This window comes from Lacerta agilis, chromosome 6 (genome assembly GCF_009819535.1).
Source record: "Lacerta agilis isolate rLacAgi1 chromosome 6, rLacAgi1.pri, whole genome shotgun sequence".
NCBI lineage: Eukaryota > Metazoa > Chordata > Lepidosauria > Squamata > Lacertidae > Lacerta > Lacerta agilis.
Window position 1 is genome coordinate 73,481,869 of NC_046317.1, and position 14,213 is coordinate 73,496,081.

Consider the following 14,213-nt stretch of genomic DNA (forward strand, 5'->3'; position numbering starts at 1 on the left):
TAATGTACAGTACACACCTTTGGGGATGGGTGGGTTAATAAATTATGTCTAACCCAAAGTGTGGGAGGAAAATAGGGATTCCTATGGCCCATGTGGTGGGGCGCGATTAATAAAATAATTCAATGGATGCCTGGATTCAAAACACTGGGCTTTGCACACTCTCCCATATTATAACCGTGTCTGTCTTCCACTTAGTGAGAGAGAAACGCACACTGCAACAAAATTCACATTAGTGGCTGAGAAGGGTTCTCTGCACACTAGATCTCCAGTGCTCTAACAACTGCTAAAAAGTAATGTTCCCAATGTTTTGATTTATTTCCAGGATGTTTCCCCTTCACCCTAAAATGACTGAAGACCACAGGTGTTGGCGGCTCATCATGCTTATGAAGATTGGGAGAGAAACAAAATGTTCAAGCGGGAAACGGGCTTCCTTTTCATTACTTTTCTATTTCCCTGCTAATAAACATTTTAAAAAAAAGCTTGGTCACCTGTGATGTTTGTCTCTCTATTTTTTCTTGAATAGCACATGCTGAGCAGCAGCAGCAGCATCCCTGTAGATTTACAGTCTAAATAGAGGCAGTATGAGGTAGAAGTTAAAGCGTCCGATTAGGAGTTGAGAGACCAGGTTTCGAATCCTCACTCAATAAGCTTCTTAGAAGAAAGGTAGGATATAGATGGAATAATAACTATCCCACCCAGATCACTGAGATTGTCTAGATCAGGGGTCTGCAACCTTTAAGACCAAAAGAGCCACTTGGACCCGTTTCCGAAGGGGGAAAAAAATCTGGGAGCCGCAAAACCATTGCGACATTTAAAACAAATATAACACTGCATTTTATTTTTAAAAATCCGATTTAAATTTTAAAAAATCCGATTTAAATAAAAAAAATCCGATTTACATTTTAAAAATCCATTTTTTTAAAAAAAAATCATTCATTTTTATCCACCCTGGGGACCACTACCAGGTCACAGCCTGATCCAAGGTGGGTTGCAACAGCATACAAATATTTGATTTGTTGTTGTTGTTGTTTTAAAAAATGAGTCCTCAACTGCACACTTGTGTTAAATGTTTGTCCCATGTCTTATTGAAGACTGCTGGCTTTTACAATAATCTTAGTATCTTTTACCCTTAATATTCCAGACCAGAGGCTATGTTCACCTCTTCCAACCTCCTCTCTTGCCAAATAAAGCACAGAATTGCACCAGAGAAGCCTGTGATGTTTGTGCTGACTTGCATACAGTTGGCTGTAGTAGTTCGTAGTGTTCAAACCTTTTTAGGGGAGTTCCCTGCCCCCTTAATGACAATGGCGATAGATTTTGCACATGAACAGAGATCCAAGTTAGGACTCCTCTCTTCCACGCCAACAGGTGCTTTGTCAAGGCTCCCCTAACACACACTCAGGACAGAGGAAAAACTGCAAAATGTCCCGGCCTTGCTCCGGGGCGGAGAGAGACGCGCGCCCGCAAGAGCGCGGTCTGAGGCTGCGAGCGGAACCAGGAGCGAAGGAGGCAGCGGCAGGGAAACAGGCGCCGCTTCCTCGACCATTTTTAAAAAGAGGGCTTCCCCCCTCGCCCGCCACCCTCCGCCCCTGGCCCAGCCCGCAGCTGCCTACCTCGTCGTCGCCTCGACGCAGCAGCTAGCAGCCTTCCGAGAGGAACCGCGGCCAGCCCTCCCCCGCGGTCCCACGACCCAGCCGAGGAGTCCTGGCCTCCAGTGCCCGTGCGGGGACGCGTTTGAAGGCCCCCTTGCTGCCCCCATCCCGCCCCGCCTCCCAGCTGCCTCTGGATGCCGCGGGGTCCCACATACCCGCCGACCCCGGAGCTCCCCTGTCCGCCCCAAGGCCGCCTCCCACGCTAGGAAGACTCCCGGAGCTGGGCAGGGTTGGTCCCGCCAGGCAGGCTCGGGGGGGGGCGGCCTCTCCCATGGGCGCCTGCTTCGGAGGCGGAGGCGGGGTCTTCAAAGTTCCCCCTCCCGCTAGCCCAGCTCCATCTCTTCCCGAAGGAGCGTGCACGCCTCAGGCACGCTCCCCGCCAGAGCCCTCGGCTGAGCTGCGCCACCTCTACTGCACCCCCGCCTCCAAGCCCCGCTGCCCCGCTGTTCAAGGCCAGGTGATCCTGGGTACACCCCTGAGCAGCGCCCTCAGCCTCCGGAGGGCGGGCCGCCGGCCAGCTGGAGGGCGGTCGCTGCCAGCTGGAGAAGTGGGCGGGCGTATCCGCCCCGGAGCCGCGGCAGCCGTGTAAAAGAGACGCATGCGGCTCCGGAGCCGCAGGTTGCTGACCCCCGGTCTAGATAATAGTAATTTATTACTTACCGTATACCCCACCCATCTGGCTGGGTTTCCCCAACCACTCTGGGCGGTTCCCAACAGAATATTTTTTTAAAAAACCACGTTAAAACATCAAACATTAAAAACTTCCCCAAACAGGGTTGCCATCAGATGTCTTCTAAAAGTCAGATAAATGTTTATTTCCTTGACAGCTGATGGGAGGGCGTTCCACATGTCAGGCACACTGCCAGGAGGGCCCTCTGCCTGGTTCCCTGTAACTTTGCTTGTTGCAGTGAGGGAACCACCAGAAGGCCCCCGGTGCTGGACCTCACTGTCTGGGTAGAACGATGGGGGTGGAGACGCTCCTTCAGGTATACTGGGCTGAGGCCGTTTAGGCCCTTTGAAGGTAAACACAAACACTTTGAATTGTGCTTGGAAACGTACTGGGAGCCAATGTAGGTCTTTCAGGACCGGTGTGATATGGTCTCGGCAGCTGCTCCCAATCACCAGTCTAGCTGTCGCATTCAGGATTAGTTGTAATTTCCGGGTCACCTTCAAAGGTAGCCCCATGTAGAGCGCATTGAATTGTGCTTGGAAACGTACTGGGAGCCAATGTAGGTCTTTCAGGACCGGTGTGATATGGTCTCGGCAGCTGCTCCCAATCACCAGTCTAGCTGTCGCATTCTGGATTAGTTGTAATTTCCGGGTCACCTTCAAAGGTAGCCCCATGTAGAGCGCATTGCTGTAGTCCAAGTGTGAGATAACTAGAGCATGCACCACTCTGGCAAGACATTCTACGGGCAGGTAGGGTCTGTGTACCAGATGGAGCTGGTAGACAGCTGCTCTGGACACAGAACTGACCTGGATGAGTGCTGTTAGTTGTCCCCTGTGTTACAAAGGGCCACATGGCCTCTACCAGAAGCCTGGCATTTAGTGTTGTTGGTCCCATACTGCGAAACAAGTTGGTAGAGCATGAGACCCTTAATCTCAGGGTCATGGGTTCGAGTAACACATTGGGTAAAAGATTCCGGCATTGCAGAGAGTTGTCCTAGATGACCCTCGTGGTACCTTCCAATGGTATGACTTTATGAACGATGAAACCCTCATTCAGTAGGCATCCTCGCTTTTGACTTTAAGGTGTCAACAGGCCAATTCAGTTATTTACATTTCTCTTAAGTAGTCTGACGTTATAACAATTGTTCCCTGTTGTTTGCAAAGGTTTTTAAAGTTGCTGTCCACCCCTCTGATGCTTTATGAGAGGGTGATATATAAATAAAGAAATGGATGCAGAAAGGAGGACAAGGAACATGAAACATAAGGGATGTGAAGAAGACCCAGGAGCAAGGGTAGCCAGTTCAGTCGCTGATTAAACACCATGATCCCAAGTGGCAATGTAATTAATTCCAATAGTATGGTATAGCTCACTGGAAGGACACATCCTGAAGCTGAGGCTCCAATACTTTGGCCACCTCATGAGAAGAGAAGACTCCCTGGAAAAGACCCTGATGTTGGGAAAGATGGAGGGCACAAGGAGAAGGGGATGACAGAGGACGAGATGGTTGGACAGTGTTATAGACGCGACTCAACATGAGTGACCAAACTGCGGGAGGCAGTGGAAGACAGGAGTGCCTGGCGTGCTCTGGTCCATGGGGTCACGAAGAGTCAGACACGACTAAATGACTAAACAACCACATGGTATAGCAAGATGCACAACATTTAAGCAATGAAAAGACTATCCGGAGCATATGGTGACTTCTAAGTCAATGTACAGCTAGAGAAGCCTGTAAGGCGCTTAGTATTTTCTTCTAGGAAGTGTCAGGAGCAGACCGAGGGCAATTTCTGAGTTTTGGGCATTAATGTTACATAGAGCAACAGGAGGAATTAGGAACATGTATGGTGTTCTTGGAAGACAAACTGGAAGGAGAGATCTGGAGCGTGGTAGTAATGTCTCATCTTCATTTTTAAATATTTTTTATTGGTTTTCCATTTTTCACAGTATAATAAATTGTGTCCTCACAGAGGGTACGTGTTACAGTGAGATCAATGTGACTGACCCAAGGTTGTGGGTGGGGTCGTTTGGATAGCCACAACACCCGATTGGTGGTCTCTCGTTGCTGGGCTCAATTTGGCCAATGGGAAAGAAGGCAAACAGTTCGAGGGACCTATTTATACTTATGCACGTGTCGTAGAGCTTCCTCTTTTTGCTCATGCATCGGAACAGAGAGATCCTTTACTGCGTTTGGTGATATCACTTCTTTTCTCCTTATTCCCATTCCTCCAGCCTTTAGTTTAATTTCCCCCTGATTTGCTTTCTCCCCCCCCCCAATCCCCTTCTCCTCATAGGGGCTTTGCTCCATTCGGGGCTGTCGGCCTGCGCGGCTAGCCGCCGTGGAGTTTGCCGCTTTTTTCACCGCTTGTTAGCTCCAATTCACGTAGCCATTTGGGTAAAGTAGCTTATCAGCTGCTGCCTTTGCCACTGCATGGACAAGTGGACAGTCCCCGTGGGGAGGAAAAGTAGAGCTTTGCGTTACTTTGCTGCTTTGGTCCCAACAGGTCTCAACCATCGTGATCATAGGTGGGCTAGGCGGGAGTTCCCTCTCCCTAGGGTAGTCCTTTTACCTTACCCACTGCTGGAAAGGGAGGTTTGTTGGTTAGTGAGGGGCAGGTGAGACCCCTCCTTGCTCTTGCCACCATTTTGCCTGTGAAAAAGGTGGGAGCTCCGCGTTAACAGTGTCCTGTCCCCCCCTGGAAATTAGGACGCCTCTTAAGAAGAATCTGAGTGCCTCTGAGCCAGCTCTCCCTTCCAAGAGGATTATAAGAGACCCCTCACAATCCCTCCATTCCACCCAGAACCCCACGGTTCTTCGGCAGGCTCTGGAGCGATTGGGTGCCATAGTGGCTGATATTGCAACTGACCCTGCGGTTATGGCAAGGTTTTCTTCTGAAGCTGAAAGTTTGTTGCAACGTTTTGGGGGCTCATCTGATTTACAACCAGGCCCCTCAACTTCCTCTACTATTTCCGAGGCTCATGGACCTTCTGACATGAGAGAGAAGAGTGAGGGATACAACCCTCCAGGGGTCTTGTTTCTACAACCACAGTCTTCCAAGATCCCCTTGCCTTCTATTACTAGGGGGTCGCCCCAGGAGCGTGGGTGCTGCCATGCAGCAGGCCTCTTTGAGTAGTCTGAGCCCATGAGGCCTATGCCTTCAGGTGTGGGGGGGGCAGGGTTGCATTGTCCAAAGGTGCTGCAGATGTGGTTCAGTCAAGTACCTCAGGCTTGTTTAGTTCTGCGCAGATATTTGCTGGCCCGTCTTTGGGGGTGTTTGGTGTCCAGTCTTCAGATGAGGATCTCCCTGTCCACAGAATGCCTTCTTCTGGTGGCAAGAGGCATCGGAGGAGTTGTTCCAGATGCAAGGCCAAGAGGAGCAAGGATGGGGATACCACATCATCTTCAGGTACAACCTCTCAGAGCTCTGACGATGATTCTGAAGCTGTTTTGGGCCTCTATTGGGGTCATGGTGAATCCGCCTCAGGTTTGCTGAAATGGGAGTGGCAATGCAGAGCTAATTTGCATAGGGCCAGATATAGCCTCCGTTTGGAGTGCAAAGATGGGGTGCTGGTCATGGATATCATTCCTGGGGCCCACTTGTCCTCTAGGTTGAGGAACAGGATTATTAATGGCCGTTACGTTGAGATCTTTAAACTCCTGCCCCCTAATGAATGCCCAGATAGGAATAAAACAAAATAAAAAATAAAAAAATTCCTTCCAGTAGCACCTTAGAGACCAACTAAGTTTATTCTTGGTATGAGCTTTCGTGTGCATGCACACTTCTTCAGATAGGGATAAGCAAGTCTCCACAAGCAAGGTGGTCTCCTCCTGGAGGCATCATCCACTTCTGTCCTTCCTACACTCTGTCACAGCAATCACATGCAGACATTGTGGCTACAACATCCAGCAAGTTCTTTCTCTCTGTTGCCCCAACCCTTTTGTCTTTGCTTAACATCCGTCAGCATTAAGAGTGTCAGCAAATTCCAGATTTGCTTGCTTTTTATTCTCCAGATTATACGGGAATATTAAGAGCTGTTAACACCTACTGGTTCCAGTACTTGCTGTTGTTGCCACACTACATGCGGTCTGTGATGACGGTGCAAAGAAATTGCTTAGAGTTTTCTGTTGTTGCTTTTCATTTTTTTCTTAAAAAATTAAATATTGCAAGGCAGGTGACACTAGAGGAAGATTAGCTAATCTAATTTCCCAACTCAACTGTAGCCTTGCAACTCCTTAAATACCAGCCTTGTTCAGTTCTGAGCAGGAGTGCTTGATTGCTGGAAGAGCCATGAAGACACTGGTGACTTTTGCCCTTGTGGGACTTCTAGCCCTTTGGGTGGAACTACCTTTCACAGCTTGTCAGAAGACTCTAACAGGTGAGGCGTAAAACCATCTGCTGCTTGAAAAGGGAATTAGACAGGGAAAACCCAGGAAAACCCACTGAAAGTAGCTAAAGCACTTCCTTCCATGTGGTCAGTTAATGGAAGGAGTTCTGAATCCTGCATAATCATCTCGAACAGGAAACAGGAAAGCCACGTGATGTTAGGAGGTAGGCAGCAATCCTATATCCATTGACTTGGGAGCAAGCCCCACTGAATCTTGTACCATTGAAAGATTGGTGGGGCATGCAACAATATTTTTGAAGTTTAAAGGAAGCCCCATTTCTTTTTGTTGGGTGTGCTTACAAAGCACCTTAAATTGGTTGTGCTTGAAAGCGGTCTTTGGTAGTTCAACAATATATCTTGTAATTTGCTTATGGTTTTGTAAGTTTCCTTGAACAAAGTGGTGGGGCACTAATGTTTAAATAATGCACCAAGATACAAAACCTACTGTGCTGATTCAGAAGACTTCCCAATATCTGCTTGTGTGACTACCTTGCACTGGGCTATGCTCTGACCTTTTCCTATTGCAGGCAAACCTGGAATCTGCCCGATAGATCGTTGCGATTGCACTGGCCCTCAACCAGATGAATGCAAAGATGACTATATTTGCCGAGGAAGGAAAAAGTGTTGCAATTATTGTTGCGCAATGCGCTGTGTGGATCCAGAATTCCGGAAAGGCTGAGACATTTTTCTTGGGTGGATGTAAGTCTGATGCTCCACTTTACCTCTTTCTCCCCCTCAAACACTCGCAAGCACAGTAGGGGTAGTTGCTGTCTCCCATACAGCTTTGCAGAATGGAAGAGAGGCACACAGAAAAAAATCCAGGTCCAAAACAGCCTTTTCAGGAAATTAATGTACAGGACACACCTTTGGGGATGGGTGGGTTAATAAATTATGTCTAACCCAAAGTGTGGGAGGAAAATAGGGATTCCTATGGCCCATGTGGTGGGGCGCGATTAATAAAAGAATTCACTGGATGCCTGGATTCAAAACACTGGGCTTTGCACACTCTCCCATATTATAACCATGTCTGTCTTCCACTTAGTGAGAGAGAAACGTACTCTGCAACAAAATTCACATTAGTGGCTGAGAAGGGTTCTCTGCACACTAGATCTCCAGTGTTCTAACAACTGCTAAAAAGTAACGTTCCCAATGTTTTGATTTATTTCCAGGATGTTTCCCCTTTACCCTAAAATGGCTGAAGACCACAGGTGTTGGCGGCTCATCATGCTTATGAAGATTGGGAGAGAAGCAAAATGTTCAAGTGGGAAACGGGCTTCTTTTTCATTACTTTCCAATTTCCATGCTAATAAACATTTTTAAAAAAGGCTTGGTCACCTGTGATGATTCTCTCTCTATTTTTTCTTGAATGGCACATGCTGAGCAGCAGCAGCATCCCTGTAGATTTACAGTCTAAATAGAGGCAGCATGAGGTAGAAGTTAAAGCGTCCGATTAGGAGTTGAGAGTCCAGATTTTGAATCCTCACTCAATAAGCTTCTTAGAAGAAAGGTAGGATATAGATGGAATAATAAGTAAACAACTGACTGAGCTCTTCTATCACACCCTGATCACTGAGATTGTCTGGATAATAATAATTTATTACTTATACCCCACCCATCTGGCTGGGTTTCCCCAACCACTCTGGGTGGTTCCCAACAGAATATTTTTTTAAAAAAAAACATTAAAACATCAAACATTAAAAACTTCCCCAAACAGGGTTGCCTTCAGATGTCTTCTAAAAGTCAGATAAGTGTTTATTTCCTTGACAGCTGATGGGAGGGCGTTCTACATGGCAGGCACACTGCCAAGAAGGCCCTCTGCCTGGTTCCCTGTAACTTTGCTTCTCGCAGTGAGGGAACCACCAGAAGGCCCCCGGAGCTGGACCTCACTGGGCAGAATGATGGGGGTGGAGGCGCTCCTTCAGGTATACTGGGCTGAGGCCGTTTAGGCCCTTTGAAGGTCAACACAAACACTTTGAATTGTGCTTGGAAACGTACTGGGAGCCAATGTAGGACTTTCAGGACTGGTGTGATATGGTCTCGGCAGCTGCTCCCAATCACCGGTCTAGCTGTCGCATTCTGGATTAGTTGTAATTTCCGGGTCACCTTCAAAGGTAGCCCAATGTAGAGCACACTTAGTCCAAGTGTGAGATAACAAGAGCATGCACCACTCTGGCAAGACATTCTACGGGCAGGTAGGGTCTCAGGTAGGGTCTGTGTACCAAATGGAGCTGGTAGACAGCTGCTCTGGACACAGAACTGACTTGGATGTGTGCTGTTAGTTGTCCCCTGTGTTACAAAGGGCCACGTGGCCTCTACCAGAAGCCTGGCATTTAGTGTTGTTTGTCCCATGCTGCAAAACAAGTTGGTAGAGCATGAGACTCTTAATCTCAGGGTCATGGGTTCGAGTATCACCTTGGGTAAAAGATTCCTGCATTGCAGGAAGTTGTCCTAGATGACCCTCGTGGTCCCTTCCAATGGTATGATTTTTTGAACTATGAAACCCTCATTCAGTAGGCATCCTCGCTTTTGACTTTAAGGTGTCAACAGGCCAATTCAGTTATTTACATTTCTCTTAAGTAGTCTGACGTTATAACAATTGTTCCCTGTTGTTTGCAAAGGTTTTTTAAGTTGCTGTGCACCACTCTGATGCTTTATGAGAGGGTGATATATAAATAAAGAAATGGATGCAGAAAGGAGGACAAGGAACATGAAACATAAGGGATGTGAAGAAGACCCAGGAGCAAGGGTAGCCAGTTCAGTCGCTGATTAAACACCATGATCCCAAGTGGCAACGTAATTAATTCCAATAGTATGGTATAGCTCACTGGAAGGACAGATCCTGAAGCTGAGGCTCCAATACTTTGGCCACCTCATGAGAAGAGAAGACTCCCTGGAAAATACCCTGATGCTGGGAAAGATGGAGGGCACAAGGAGAAGGGGACGGCAGAGGATGAGATGGTTGGACAGTGTTATAGACGCGAGTCAACATGAGTGACCAAACTGCAGGAGGCAGTGGAAGACAGGAGTGCCTGGCGTGCTCCATGGGGTCACGAAGAGTCAGACACGACTAAATGACTAAACAACAACATGGTATAGCAAGATGCACAACATTTAAGCAATGAAAAGACTATCCAGAGCATATGGTGACTTCTAAGTCAATGTACAGCTAGAGACGCCTGTAAGGCACTTAGTATTTTCTTCTAGGAAGTGTCAGGAGCAGACTGAGACCAATTTCTGAGTTTTGGGCATGAATGTTACATAGAGCAACAGGAGGAATTAGGAACATGTAGGGTGTTCTTGGAAGACAAACAGGAAGGAGAGATCTGGAGCGTGGTAGTGATGTCTCATCTTCATCTTTAAATATTTTTTATTGGTTTTCCATTTTTCACAATATAATAAATCGTGTCCTCCTCACAGAGGGCACGTGTTACAGTGAGATCAATGTGACTGACCCAAGGTTGTGGGTGGGGTCGTTTGGATAGCCACAATACCCGATTGGTGGTCTTTCGTTGCTGGGCTCAATTTGGCCAAAGGGAAAGAAGGCAAACAGTTCGAGGGACCTATTTATACTTATGCACGTGTCGTAGAGCTTCCTCTTTTTGCTTGTACATCGGAACAGAGAGATCCTTTACTGCGTTTGGTGATATCACTTCGTTTCTCCTTATTCCCATTCCTCCAGCCTTTAGCTTAATTTCCTCCTGATTTGCTTTCTCCCCCTCCCCCCAATCCCCTTCTCCTCATAGGGGCTTTGCTCCATTCGGGGCTGTCGGCCTGCGCGGCTAGCCGCCGTGGAGTTTGCCGCTTTTTTCGCTGCTTGTTAGCTCCAATTCACGTAGCCGTTTGGGTAAAGTAGCTTATCGGCTGCTGCCTTTGCCACTGCATGGACAAGTGGACAATCCCCGTTGGGAGGAAAAGTAGAGCTTTGCGTTACTTTGCTGCTTTGGTCCCAACAGGTCTCAACCATCGTGATCATAGGTGGGCTAGGCGGGAGTTCCCTCTCCCTAGGGTAGTCCTTTTACCTTACCCACTGCTGGAAAGGGAGGTTTGTTGGTTAGTGAGGGGCAGGTGAGACCCCTCCTTGCTCTTGCCACCATTTTGCCTGTGAAAAAGGCGGGAGCTCCGCGTTAACAGTGTCCCCTTCCCCCCCCCCTGGAAATTAGGATGCCTCTTAAGAGGAATCTGAGTGCCTCTGAGCCAGCTCTCCCTTCCAAGACGATTATAAGAGGCCCCTCACAATCCCTCCATTCCACCCAGAACCCCACGGTTCCTCGGCAGGCTCTGGAGCGATTGGGTGCCATAGTGGCTGATATTGCAACTGACCCTGCGGTCATGGCAAGGTTTTCTTCCGAAGCTGAAAGTTTGGTGCAACGTATTGGGGGCTCATCTGATTTACAACCAGGCCCCTCAACTTCCTCTACTATTTCCAAGGCTCATGGACCTTCTGACACGAGCGAGGAGAGCGAGGGATACAACCCTTCAGGGGTCTTGTTTCTACAACCACAGTCTTCCAAGATCCCCTTGCCTTCTATTACTAGGGGGTCGCCCCAGGAGCGTGGGTGCTGCCATGCAGCAGGCCTCTTTGAGCAGGCTACCTCACTCTCAGTCTGAGCCCATGAGGCCTATGCATTCAGGTGTGTGGGGGGGGGCGGGGTTGCATTATCCAAAGGTGCTGCAGATGTGGTTCAGTCAAGTACCTCAGGCTTGTTTACTGTAGTTCTGCACAGATATTTGCCGGCCGGTCTTTGGGGGTGCTTAGTGTCGAGTCTTCAGATGAAGATCTCCCTGTCCACAGAGTGCCTTCTTCTGGTGGCAAGAGGCATCAGAGGAGTCGTTCCAGATGCAAGGCCAAGAGGAGCAAGGATGGGGATACCACATCATCTTCAGGTACAACCTCTCAGAGCTCTGACGATGATTCTGAAGCTGTTTTGGGCCTCTATTGGGGTCATGGTGAATCCGCCTCAGGTTTGCTGAAATGGGAGTGGCAACGCAGAGCTAATTCGCATAGGGCCAGATATAGCCTCCCTTTGGAGTGCAATGATGGGGTGCTGGTCAAAGATATCATTCCTGGGGCCCACTTGTTCTCTAGGTTGGGGAACAGGATTCTTAATGGCCGTTATGTTGAGATCTTTAAACTCCTGCCCCCTAATGAATGCCCAGATAGGGATAAAACAAAATAAAAAATGTTATGTATTGAAGTTCTCACCCTAGGCCACTAGGGGTGTGTGTATATAGTTCATTCTGCTGCAGTTTTCACTCAGGTCCGCATAAGCAAAAGAAGGATTGTAAAGTGACGTTCAGGGATTGGTTAACTGCGGAAAGTTGTTACTGTTGCTTTGTAGCTGAGTTCTATATAAGCAGGCTGCTGAGGCCTTCAGCTCAGTTCTGTTCCAGCCTGAGAATAAACAAGAGCTGTTTAGAAATCACTGTGTCGTCTGCTGTGTCCACCCACGACTTAACAAAAAATAAAAATATTCCTTCCAGTAACACCTTAGAGACCAACTAAGTTTGTTCTTGGTATGACCTTTCGTGTGCATGCACACTTCTTCAGATAGGTATAAGCAAGTCTCCACAAGCAAGGTGGTCTCCTCCTGGGGGCATCATCCACTTCTGTCCTTCCTACACTCTGTCACAGCAATCACATGCAGACTTTGTGGCTACAACATCCAGCAAGTTCTTTCTCTCCGTTGCCCCAACGCTTTTGTCTTTGCTTAACATCCGTCAGCATTAAGAGTGCCAGCAAATTCCAGATTTGCTTGCTTTCTATTGTCTGGATTATAGTGGAATATTAAGAGCTGTTAACGCCTACTGGTTCCAGTACTTGCTGTTGTTGCCACACTACATGCGGTCTGTGATGACGGTGCAAAGAAATTGCTTAGAGTTTTCTGTTGTTGCTTTTATTTTTTCTAAAAAAAAAAAATCTTGCAAGGCAGGTGACGCTAGAGGAAGATTAGCTAATCTAATTTCCCAACTCAACTGTAGCCTTGCAACTCCTTAAATACCAGCCTTGTTCAGTTCTGAGCAGTAGTGCTTGATTGCTGGAAGAGCCATGAAGACACTGGTGACTTTTGCCCTTGTGGGACTTCTAGCCCTTTGGGTGGAACTACCTTCCACAGCTTGTCAGAAGACTCCAACAGGTGAGGCATAAAACCAGCTGCTGTTTGAAAAGGGAATTAGACAGGGAAAACCCACTGAATGTAGCTGAAGCACTTCTTTCCATGTGGTCAGTTAATGGAAGGAGTTCTGAATCCTGCATAATCATCTGGAACAGGTAACAGGGAAGCCAGGTGATGTTAGGAGGTGGGCAGTAATCCTATATCCATTGACTTGGGAGCAAGCCCCACTGAATCTTGTACCATTGAAAGATTGGTGGGGCATGCAACAATATTTTTGAAGTTTAAAGGAAGCCCCATTTCTTTTTGTTGGGTGTGCTTACAAAGCACCTTAAATTGGTTGTGCTTGAAAGCAGTCTTTGGTAGTTCAACAATATATCTTGTAATTTGCTTATGGTTTTGTAAGTTTCCTTGAACAATGAGGTGGGGCACAAATGTTTAAATAATGCACCAAGATACAAAACCTACTGTGCTGATTCAGAAGACTTCCCAATATCTGCTTGTGTGACTACCTTGCACTGGGCTATGCTCTGACCTTTTCCTATTGCAGGCAAACCTGGAATCTGCCCGATAGATCGTTGCAGATGCACTGGCCCTCAACCAGATGAATGCAAAGATGACTATATTTGCCAAGAAAGGAAAAAGTGTTGCTATTCTTGTTGCGCAATGCGCTGTGTGGATCCAGAATTCCGGAAAGGCTGAGACATTTTTCTTGGGTGGATGTAAGTCTGATGCCCCACTTTACCTCTTTCTGCCCCTCAAACACTTGCAAGCACAGTAGGGGTAGTTGCTGTCTCCCATATAGCTTTGCAGAAGGGAAGAGAGGCACACAGAAAAAAATCAGGTCCAGAACATCCTTTTCAGGCCATTCACATTGGAAATTAACGTACATACTTTTAGGGATGGGTGGGTTAAAAAATTATGTCTAACTCAAAGTGTGGGAGGAAAATAGGGATCCCTGTGGCCAGTGTGTGTGTGTGTGTGTGTGTGTGTGGGTAATTAATAAAATAATTCACTGGATGCCTGGATTCAAAACACTGGGCTTTGCACACTCTCCAGCAGGAGAGAGCCCCCTACGGTAGAGTTTAAACACCCAAAAGTCAGGCAGCAGTATAGTGTTAGGAATATAGGCTGTTAGACCTTTCTATCCCATTTAGTCTGCTTGTAAACAGTGATCCCGTCTTTCTACCCCTCTTGCAATAAGCAGACGGCTTACAAAATATCCTAAAGGTCAGAATATTTATCGAAGCAGCAGCAATGAGAACACAGGCAGAATACTCTTGGGTAGAAAATAGAGGAAGATAGCTTCAAACACATGCTCTAAGCTTGGAGCAAAGCTTAGATAATGTCATCCACAATCAGTTGCATGGTGGAGAGAGAGGAAACAGGAAGAGAAGCAAC